We start from the raw sequence: 12,716 nt of genomic DNA on the forward strand, positions 1-12,716 counted from the left end.
CGCACACTAGTGCAAGTAATCACATATGTTTTGATATACATGAAGAAACAAGTAATGATAGCTTAGAAGGGCAAGATGTTAGATTGAGGATTGGTAAGGGAGCAAATGTTGTAGTATTAGCCATAAGGTCTAAATCTTTGTACTTAAATGAACATGTTTTGTTTTTGGATATATTTTGTATTTACTTGATGCTTTTAAGAACAACTATTTAGTTTCCCTAGTAATGGTTATGAAGTTCATTTAATAGATGGTGTTTGTAATGTTTATTTTGGAAATAAAATTGTTAGCATGGGTTATTTACAAGATAGTTTTTAATATTTGGATAATGTTAACAAAACAACTATAAGTAACCAAAATGAGTTTAATGTAATCATTGAAACCAAATCAAGTCTAAAACATCTTTGGTACTTAAGATTAGGTCATATTACAGAAGATAGCATCATAAAGTTAGAAAAGATGGGGATTTTATCCTCGTTAGGTTCTAAACCTATCCCAACTTGTGAGTCTTGCCTTTAAGGCAAGATGACTAAATCACCTTTTTTTGGACAAAGGCTAAAAGCTAAGGAAATTTTAGAGCTAGTAGATAGAGATGTATGCAACCCATTTAAAAAAATGGCAAGAAGAGGTTTTTCCTATTTTATAACCTTTACTAATGATGTATCAAGATTTTAATATTTGTATTTGATGAAATACAAGTGTGAATCATTTGAAAAGTTCAAGCAATTCAAATCCAAAGTAAAAAAAAAAAAAAAGTATTAAAATTTTAAGATCATACTAATGAGGTGAATACTTAAGTATTAAGTTTGATGAGTTCTTAAAAAAAACAAGGCATTGTTTATCAATTAACCCCTCCTAGAACATGGTGTATCGGAAAGGAGAAACTATACACTATTAGACATGGTGTGAAGCATGATGAACTATAGTGATCTTCTAATCTCCTTATAGGGATTTGCATTAGAAACAACTTTATATCTTCTTAACTGCATCCCTTCTAAATCAGTCTCTTCCACCCCATATGAGATATGGCATAGAAGTCAAACTAAGTTTTAAGCATGTTAAGATTTGGCATTGTCTAGCTTACATCAAATTTCGTATCTTGTAGATCCATTTGAAGGTATTGTACCAATAGGAACAAATGGGTTCTTAAGAAGAAAATTGAATCTAAAGAAAAGTAAAAACCTATAAGGTAAGGTTTATAGTAAAAGGGTTTTGCCAAAGGCAAGAAGTTGACTATAAGAAGACCTTCTTACCAGTAGACATATTGCAATTCATTGGGATTTTATTAGCAATAATAGCACACCATAATTATGAGATTTGGAAAATGGATGTCGAAGCTACTTTCCTCAATGGACAAAAAGAGGAAAAGGACATTTTCATGGAACAACCTAAGGGTTTTGAATCTAAGAAAGGTTTTAAAGTGTGAAAGCTTAAAAGATTCATTTATGGTCTTAAGTAGGCTTCAAGGAGCTAGAACATTCATTTTGATGAAGTCATTAATGAAGGAGCAGAAGCATGAAAATTATTAGGTTAGAACAATAAATTCAAAAATTTTCTTCTAGGGTCTCACGCATCATGCAAGATTCAATTTTTACCTATTGATTTCAATGTTCAATTGCATATTAAAACTCTTTTAATATGTATTTGGATCTATGTTTTCCATTTAATATTTTAGAATTAATAGATTAATTCATTAAAACCCTAGATTAAATCAAGAACATGTACACTAACTTTTTGATGCACTGTAGTTGTGTTTGGTACCTTTGTGAAGCACCTAGGATCCCAGATGTTGTCCCTCTAGCTTGTCCACACCAAGATCACCATTGGCAGCCCCTTGAATAGCTTCTAAAGCCTTGCTAACTAATTAGAAAATAGGAATTTGCCTTTAGAGAGGTTGTAGATGTATACAGAACACTAGAAACGATTTCTAGCAATTTTAATTGAAGAGAATATTGGCAATTCTCTTTGAATTTATGAGAGATGAAGAAAAAGAGAGGAAGAGAGGCTCAAAGGTGGTGGCACATATGAGAGAATAGCAGATTGTTATTGCACTCTTTCATAACATCACATTCTATAATTAGGTCATCACTTAAAACCCTTTCCACATGTCATCTTCTAATTGGCTCAGAATTTTAATTGACCTAATCATATTAAGCCAAGTGTCAAAGCTAGATTTAATCCTGACTTTGATCATCTTACATGATTGGAAGACAAATTGTGACACCCCTTTTCTGCCTACAATGTAGCCGAGCTAGATATGCCACACAGTGTACCGGACACCATATTTTATTTCAATCTTTTTTTATTCTTCCTTAATTTATTTCTTTATGGTGATAAAATGCAATTTGTAATATTTGACTTATTTAAGTCATTTATTAAAATTATAAATTCATTTAAGGTTCTAAAAATTTTATAGAAAATCCGGCAGAGTTCCGGCTAAAAATGGAGAAAACAGTTCTTCGGAACCTGTGAAAAACACTTCCAATAATTGTTCAAATCACAACTCCAATTCTCACATCAATTTACAACAATTTCTCAATAATTCCTCCATTTGTCATTCATTCATTTCACATCATCATCATGCTCAAATCATAAATAAATTCTCATATATTATTTATAAACACAAAGTTACTAATACTTACATTAATACAAAATTATATTACATTTTTTTCAAATATACATGATAAAATAAGAGTTTAATTACAAAACTTACAAAAATTACAAAATATAAAATGGGACTTAGTGTCCTACCAATGCACTGTAGTTTGTGAGGTGACACGGACACTATGCAGAACTGTGAACGGCCTTACCTAGTCTGTGGTCTACTAGGCCCTCTGTCCAAATCTTCAGTACCTATGCGTTGCAAAAGCGATGCACTAAGCATAAAGCTTAGTGGTGCCAATAATATAAGAAAATATAATATGCAAATAAAAATAATAATTTCTTAGTTATTGTGTTCATAAGAAATGAATAATTAGTAACTTATTGTTTAGTCGAAGTCTAATTACATTCTATGATATTAACTTCTTCATGCATTTTGTTAATTGTTTTTTTGATGATTTTGAGCTTTTTTATTTTATTGTAATCATTCTTGATCTTTGTCTTAATATTTAATTTCCGTGTTTTCTTTAATAATCAGTTCAATTACAATTATACTTTTCTATGCCCAAGTAACCTATACAAATTGACCGGACTGGATAAATGGGTAAACTAGCACTGGGTACCAGGTACCTCGGGCCGTCACACCATCAGTCACAATGTGTCTCACAGTGTGCAAACAGAATGGCTAATAAGCCATAAAAGCAATAAGGCATAAAGCCAAGTATAACATCATAATCAGTATAGCCATAGGCTATCATCTCAGAATGGCAATGAAGCCATACATCATACGCAGTACTATTATCAAAACCCTATTAGCATGCCAAACTATTCAAACCAATCACATTAGGCCTACTAGGGCATATTACAAAGTCATTTCTTGAATATTTGTACTTTACATGTAGGGTTACTATTCATTTCATTAGTCAACTAAAATGTTGACTTTTTCATAGATAATAGGTATATTGGTTTTAATATCCCCAACATACCATATTTTGCATTCTAAAGTTGTTGGTATTGGTTGCCAATACCATTTCAAAGCTTAGTGTTAGTTATTCACAATTTTCAGATTTCAAGCATTATGTTTACTGTTCCATTGGTCATTTGTACAGTAGGATTTTGGCAAAGTTGTCTTCATGAAAGTTGTTCCTTATTGTGTCTAATTACATTTATTTTTTTGAATCACTCCATTTGGAGTTTTGTAGCTCAAGTTATGGCCTAAAAACCATAACTAGCCGGATTGGATAGAATCCAAAATTCTGGGCAAAACTGGTTTTGCCAGATTTGGTAACCTAGGTTTGGTTGGCAATTTGACTAGGTTATGTTCAGAATTTGGATTTGTGTTCTTCATGAAAGTTGTAGGTCTATGCCTCAGATTTCTCCTGGTAAAATTTCAGGTCAATTGAACTTTTCTATACTAAGTTATGACCAAATGAATAAATACTATTCATTTAGTCATTTTGCCCTAGCAGAATGCAAGTCACCCGGATTAGGGCAATTTTTTGGTCAACTTGGTTTGGTTTTCTGGGTAGGGTTTCTATACCAAAGTTGTACCATTATGTGTCTAGTTTCATGTCCAATGGGCATTGCACCAATTGAACCTCTACAACTCCATTTATAACTACCCAAACCTACTGGACTCATGCTCAGTCCTACAGGTCAGCCTAGGGCAGCACACCTCATTTCAACTCCAACACCCTTAATCACCTGAATTCCTTCTCACACACATTCAAATGGTCACTGATTGACCATTACAAGGTTAACATACCACTACATGAGCAAACCCTAATGTTATTCAAATGTCCAGGTTCTCAAGTTCATTCATGCACTATACTTGCATTTCACTTACACAATCATGTTCAAGCACTCATCTCATGCTATGGGCAGCTCATAAACACTTTACTTTAAGTAAATTCATCAAACCCTAACCACCCCTAGGCTGCTGAAATTTTAGAGTGAACACACACATTTTGATCTTGTTTTCTTACATTTCCTACTTACTTCATGCCATTAAACATGAATTTAATAAAAAATAGCAAAAGTTTGGACACTAACCTTGTTGGAGCTGAATTTTAAGTTAACCAAACTTGCTTTTTCCTTACTCTTTTGGTTGCCTAGAGGATGTTCAAGTTGCAAGATAAATTTTTTGTGAAGCTATGTAGTGGTTTTAAGGTGAGATGAGGTGAGGTTGGGAGCTTTGGTGAGCTTTCATGGTGGAATGGGTATGGAGGAGAGGGAAACGGTTGAAATGGTTTGGGAAGAAGAAACAAATTGCTTTTGTTAATTTTTACCTCATTTTACCTCTTTTTAATTTGTATTTAATAGCTTGTTCAAATGTGATTGGTGGGAGCACTTTTAATGACATCATGATGATATCATAATTGACATTTTATCTCATTTTCCTTTCCTTTCTTCTCTACTCATTTTCAATTTAATTTTTAGCAATATTTATTCACATTTCATGTCATAATAATTATTTACTTAACTGAACAAGTCAGCCAAAAATCACCTCTGAAGGCAAAATGACCAAAATGCCCTCCGTTTGGCTTAACAGACCAAAATTGTCTATACTGATTGAAAAAATTTTCTAAGCATTTTCTTGGCATTCTAATGCCTAGGAACCTCAATGGCCCTTCTCTAGAGTCCCAAAATTATTTTATAAATTTCCTCCTGGGTCTAGGGCTCCTAGTTGCGAGGACCGCAACTTCCCACTGGGTTACCCATCGCCAGGGCACCGGCTCACTTAACTTGATTGTATTTTATTTTTAAAATTTTTTCTAAATTTTTCATATTAATATTTGAGTTAATTATGGTTCCTCACTTTAGTTTAAATATTTTTCCAGACATTCTAGCTGTCCAGACCGACACCGGTCACCGAAATAGTAGAATTTACGGAATAGATACAGTGAGGGTGTTACACAAATGGCAAGCTTATGTGTAGTGCCATGTGTCACCATCTCATGGTGTCACATGCCACCCTGTGAAATGACCAAATTATCCTTGTGTCTTAATTTTGAGTTCTCAATCAAAAATAATTATTTCTCTTCTTTTAATCAATTTATATCAAATATAAATTAATTAATTAATCTCTATTAATTAATTTATCATAATTAAATTCATATTTAAACACTTTAAATATAAATTTAACTTATACTATGCATCCAATAACCTAGATTTGGTTTCAACCCATGCTAGGGACTTTGCAATCTAATTGCAAACCAAACCTATTTAATTAATCAATTAAACTCTTTAATTAATTAATTAAATCACATTTAACTTAGTGATTACTTGTGTATGTGTGTGACTCACTAGGCTTATCACTAATTGATAATGAGATATGATATCAACTCTTAATATCATCAGAACTCTTTCTTATCATAAATGATTTTTCTAAATCATTTTAGGCACCTCATAGACTATGGTTAATACCAAACATAGCATGCCATAGCCACCCAATTAGTGATAAAGTTTACCTTAAATGAGCCTATAATCATATGTTACCATGCACTAGAATCTCTCTGTTACAAAATCCCAATTCGAGCTGGAGTCATGGTTTATGTCAAACCCCATTTGCTATGAATATTATGTTCTCTTTTAATTCGAGTTCTTGATTAAAAAGATTTTCTCATCAGAAACTCTTTTCTGATTAAATCTATCTGCCTTGGCAAGGAACTTGAAACATCAAAAATAATTAAATGAACATAGGATTTTATCCCTATCTACTTAGGGTAACAGATTCCATCTTGATCAACACCTATCTCCATATATAACTAGTAGGAGCCAACACATGCCCATATACCCATACACAGTACAAGTATGAAAGCAGTATCAAACTCAAACTACCTATATATAAGATAACTGTGCTATCTCAGGTCTAAAAATTATATGCACTGATATGATTGATGACAATGCATAGACAAGAGTAAACTCCATGTGCTTGTCATAAATGTCACTGGTTCGGCCTACTTATCATGCATAAGTGCCTATCATGTTAGTTATATGGCATGATAGTCACCATTCCATCTTATCTACATCTCATATAAATAACTTGGGAATAAACATGATTACAATCTTTCTGGATAAGTCATGTCTTTATTGTGAAGTATACTTAATTGTGAACCAATTTATGATACTTTGTACTAGAAATACTGTCACTCATATTCTTAACAACTTAAGAATAGAATTTCTAATAAAATATCATTGGACCTTTTCTATTTCATATAAATATATTATGTAAACGGAAAAGTGAAAATGCCTTTTATTAATAAAATATGTACAAGATACATTCTAAATAATATGCTCTAGGGCATACTACTAACAATCTCCCACTAGCATTAGAGCCATTCATTATAATATCTTAGACCCATTTTCTCAAGATGTCGGTTTAACTGAGCTTGTGACATAGGCTTAGTGAATGGATCAGCTGCATTTTAGCTGATGCTAGTTTCTGCATGGCTACATCGCCTTGCCCAACTATATCTCTGATAATATGATAGCGCCTTTCTATGTGTTTGGATTTTTGGTGAGACCGGGGTTCCTTATATCCAAACAGCCTCTTTTACAAAGATCGATGCAAGAATGTACTCGGCCATTGTAGTGGAATCAAGAATGTACTGTTTGGAACACTTCTAACTAACTGCACCTCCAATACAAATGAACACAAACCCAGAAGTAGACTTTCTATCATTGATATCTGATTGGAAATCAGAATCAGTATAATCATCCAACTACAAGTCACCACCTCCATAAATCAAGAATAAATCCTTAGTTCTTCTCAAGTACTTAAAGATATTCTTAACAACTATTCATTGTTCCAAACCTAGATTGGATTGAAACCTGCTAGTCAAACTAACAGCACATGTGATATCCGGCCTAGTACACAACATTGCATAAATCAAACTTGTAATAGCCGAATCATATGGAATCCTAGCCATTTTATCTCTCTCCTCAGGTGTCTTTGGAGACATCTCTTTAGAAAGGTGGATACCATGTCTCACTGGTAACAATCCTATCATGGAATCAAGCATGTTAAACCTCTTTAACACATTTTCCAAGTATAAACTTTGGGATAAACCAATTATTCTTTTCATTCTATCTTTATAGATTCGAATCCCAAGAAATAGGTTGCCTCTCCTAAGTCTTTCATGGAGAATGTATTTGACAATCATACCTTTACAGTTGTTAACATACCTGTGTCATTACCCATCAATAAAATGTCATCCACATATAAGATAAGGAAAGTGACAGCACTATCACTAACCTTCTTATATACACATGGCTCATCCTCATTTTTTATAAAACCAAATGGCTTAATGGCTTCATCAAAACGGATGTTCCAACTCCTTGAAGCTTGTTTCAACCCATATATGGATCGCTTTAGCTTGCATACCTTGGAACCATCTTGGGATTCAAAACCCCTAAGTTGTTCCATGAAAATGTTTTCTTCAATATATCCATTGAGAAAAGCTATTTTGACATCCATCTGCCAAATCTCATAATCATAGTATGCAGCTATTGCTAATAGAATCCTAATTTATTTAAGCATGGCAACAGGCATGAAAGTCTCCTCATAATCGATTTCTTGCCTTTGGCAAACCCTTTCTCTACTAGTCTTGCTTTGTTGGTCTTTACCTTTCCACCAGAACCAATTTTCTTCTTGAAAACCCATTTGTTCCCAATAGGTACAATACCTTCAGGTGGGTCAACAAGATCCCAAACTTGATTCTTATACATGGAATCAATCTCAGATTTTATAGCATTAATCCATTTTGAAGAGTCTATATTTGATATAGCTTTTTCATAGGTAAGTGGATCATGTCCATGATCCACTTCTTCATGAGTAAACAACTCTTGTTCTTCTTCATGAAGAAAACTATATCTCACTGGTGGGTGAGATATCCTGGTTGATCTGCGAGGAACAGCTGTAGATATTTCATCAATAGGTGTAGGTTGACTAGATGGATCTATATCCATCTGATCTATTGGTTGGTCAGAATTCTTCAATTTTAACTCTATTTGCCTTTCTTTGCCTCCTTCTTAAACAAACTATTGTTCAAGAAATGTGACATCTCGACTTACCACATCCTTTTGTGATGTAGGCAAATAAAAATAATATCCCAAACTCTCTTTTGGATATCCAACAAATTGACCCTTTTCTGATCTGGTTTCCAATTTATCAGTGTTCAGCTTTTCGATATAAGTTGGACAACCCCAAATCTTAACATGCTTAAGACTTGATTTTCTTCCATGCCATATCTCATAAGGTGTGGAAGATACTAATTTTGATGGAATCCTATTCAGAATATGCAAAGCTGATTTTAAAAATTTTAAATGGCAAATACAAATCCAAAAACATATTAAAAGAGTTTTAATATATTGTTTATCATTGAAATCAAATAGTTAAAAATAAATCTTGTATGATGCATGTGACCCTAGGTGAAAATTTTTGAATTCAATGATATAAACTTGTGTTTTTCACGCTTTCGTTCTTTCATTGGGCTCAAAAAGTAATGATATATAAAATGAGGAAACTAATCACTAGAGGTGCCTTTTGGTGGAATAGCCTGGAGGGTTGGAAGAACTCCAGGATTAAGCGTGCTCGCTTGAGAGAAATCCTAGGATGGGTGACCTCCTGGGAAGTTCTCCATTCCACCTATGGGACAAAACCGTGAGGCTTATGGCCAAAGCGGACAATTCCTCTAGTGCTTGGAGCCCGATCGTTACACGGCCTGTGTAAAGCCCCTTGACAGCAATTCTGATGCAACTTTTCTTGCTTCCAACTCGACCCAGATGGACTCCTAATGCTTTTAAGACTCTGAAATTAGGGTTTTTACACCAAATATAAATATAACAAGTCAAGAATTGAAAGGGGGAGAATTAACATTCAAGGATGCACATCAACTTCAAAGGAGGGAAAGGAGAAACAAGATCTGCAAGATTGCTAGAAGGGATTTCCAGCTAAAGTTCCAAAAGTCCAACGCTGCAACTCTCCTTCTGGGTTCTTTCACTTTATTATCTTCTTATGTCTTTTCTTTATCTTTTTATAAACTTGATTGTAAAACTCACTATGTGTGAGTAGTCTCTTTATTCTAGGGTTAGGGATGTAGCACTCTCAATTTAATTATGGATCTGATTTGATTTTATTTAATATATTGGGGGTTTTGTTCTTTGATTCAATCTCTTGTGTTCTTAATGCATGTTATGTGTTGGTACCCACCTAGCTATGATCTAAGATACTAATTGAAGAACTGAAAGATAAAGATTAGTATTAGAAAATCAGGATTTTGAACTAAGGAAGTTTGACCTAGAGATAGGCTGATTACCTTTGTGGAGTTTCAAAATTAATCAAAGATCTTAAAGGGTTTTAATTAATTTAATCAACATGAAAGTAGGGTTTAGGTTAATTAAAATACACCTTGAGTGCCTTGAGAGAGGACTTAAGATAACTTAGAATTAATTTCCATTAAAGTAATAATCTCCCATTTATTGAATGAATTAGATTGATTCTATAATTGATTGAAGTGTGAACTCCCAGTTCTAGAATGCCTTTATCCATTAATATTCAAGTTTAGTTAATTATTTTAGATTTTATTTCTTTTAATTTAGATTTAATTACTATTTTTATACAATTCGATTGTCTAGATAATTAAAATCACTATAATTCGGTACTCAACACGGTCCTCGTGGGAATGATATTTTACTCATCACTTTATTACTTATAAGTGATCCGTGCACTTGCAGTGATTGTAAAACCAGTAAACAATGTCTCTTCATCTTCTCCTTAACTTTCTCTCAAAGCCTCCAGCAGAGAACCTTGTGCTTTTCTTCCATAACTAATTTCAATAGAAATTAGAAGTTATTACTCTTGAATGAGTGTAGACCCCTAGTTTTTGATTCATATAGATCTTACACATCTGAGGCAATATAAAGCCCAACAATAAAAACTTCAAATGGCTTCAAGAATGTTGAAGATACTAGAGAAATGTTCTCCATGTTAAAAATAAAAATTAAATAGTTTTATAAAGAAAAATATAAAAAAATAATAAATAAAAAAAAGGTTAGAAAGAGTGGTAGGCCTATAAGCAAAGGCATGGACCTCCTTAGACCCAACCCAGTACTGTACTGAATCAGAGCAAGCCCATAGAGTGCCAACTAGAGCAAGGCCCATTTAGACCTTCCCAAAGCCCATATTCGGTGAACACGAATGGCAGAGGAGTGAATCTGGCCTTCATTTTGCACATAAGAAAAAATTAGACAAAAAAAGGAAGAAAAAATATGAGAGGATATTAAAAAAAAATTAAATAAAAATGCAAAATAAGTGGCCAATCTCCTTGTTGGCCGAATATCAGAGAGAGAATAAGGAAGAAATATACTATTTTAGCTAAAAAAGGAAGCTACCAGCTCTTTCTTGGCTAAAAGGAAAAATATCTACTTTTTCTTTCCAGAAAATAAATAAAAAGAAAATTAAAAAAAAATAACTTTTAGGCAAGCTTGTTCAAAAATTAGAGTGAGAGAGAGTGAGAGGGAGAGAATATCTTGAAAATCAACTTACTCAATAAGCTCACCTATAGAGTGGATCAACTAGCCACTCATAATAAAATGCTTGAGAATTAGATTATTAAGTAGGCTAGCTCCTCAAGTAAGGTGCTTGGTAAACTACCTAGCCAACTAGAGATGAACCCAAAAGAGCATTACAATGCTAGTGAAGGAGTGGAAGTATGAAAATTATTAGTTTAGAACATTAAATTCAAAAATTTTATTCTAGGGTCTCGTGCATCATGCAAGATTCAATTTTTACCTATTGATATCAATGTTCAATTGCATATTAAAACTCTTTTAATATGTATTTGGATCTATGTTTTCCATTTAAGATTTTATAATTAATAGATTAATTCATTAGAACCGTAGATTAAATAAAAAACATGTGCACTAACCTTTTGATGCACTGTAGTTGTGTTTGGTACCTTTGGGAAGCACCTAGGACACCAGATGTTGTCTCTCTAGCTTGTCCACACCAAGATCACCAATGGCAGCCTCTTGAACAGCTTCTCAAGCCTTTCCAATCAATTAGAAATTGAGGTTTTGCCTTTTAGTGAGGTTGCAGATGTATATTAGACACTAGAAACGATTTCTACTAATTTTAATTCAAGAGAATGTTGGCAATTCTCTTTGAATTGATGAGAGATGAAGAAGAAGAGAGGAAGAGGGATGAAAGGAGGTGGCACCTTTTGATAAAAAATCAGAATGCTTGTTTTGTTCTTTTATCCTTTCCCTTATATAGCTAGGTCAACACTTAAAACCCTTGCCACATGTCATCTTCTGATTGGCTCATAATTTTAATTGACCTAATTACATTAAGCCAAGTGTCAACGCTAGTTTAGTCTTGACTTTGATCATCTTACATGATTGGAAGAGAAATGGCAAGCTTATGTGTAGTGCCATGTGTCACCATCTCATGGTGCCACATGTCACCCTGTGAAATGACTAAATTACTCTTGTGTCTTAATTTTGAGTTCTCAATCCAAAATAATTATTTCTCTTCTTCTAATCAATTTATATCAAATATAAATTAATTAATTAAACTCTATTAATTAATTTCTCATAATTAAATTCATATTTAAACACTTTAAATATAAATTTAACTTATACTATACATCCAATAAGCTAGATTTGGTTTCAAGCCATGCTAGGGACTTTGCAATCTAATTGCAAACTAAACCTATTTAATTAATGAATTAAACTCTTTAACTAATTAATTAAATCACATTTAACTTAGTGATTACTTGTGTATGTGTGTCACTCACTAGGCTCATCAATAATTGGCAATGAGATATGATATTAACTCTTAATATCAATAGAACTCTTTCTTACCATAAATGATTTCTCTAAATCATTTTAGGCACCTTATAGACCATGATTAACACCTAGCATAGCATGCCATGGCCACCCAATTAGTAATAAGGAATACCTTAAATAAACCTTTTATCATATGTTACCATGCGCTAGAATCTCTCTGTTACAAAATCCCAATTCTAGCTGGAGTCATGGTTTATGTCAAACTCCATTTGCTATGAATATTATGTTCTCTTTTAATTCCAGTTCTTGATTAAAATGATTTTCTC

Source organism: Hevea brasiliensis, chromosome 3, assembly GCF_030052815.1.
Source record: "Hevea brasiliensis isolate MT/VB/25A 57/8 chromosome 3, ASM3005281v1, whole genome shotgun sequence".
Classification (NCBI taxonomy): domain Eukaryota; kingdom Viridiplantae; phylum Streptophyta; class Magnoliopsida; order Malpighiales; family Euphorbiaceae; genus Hevea; species Hevea brasiliensis.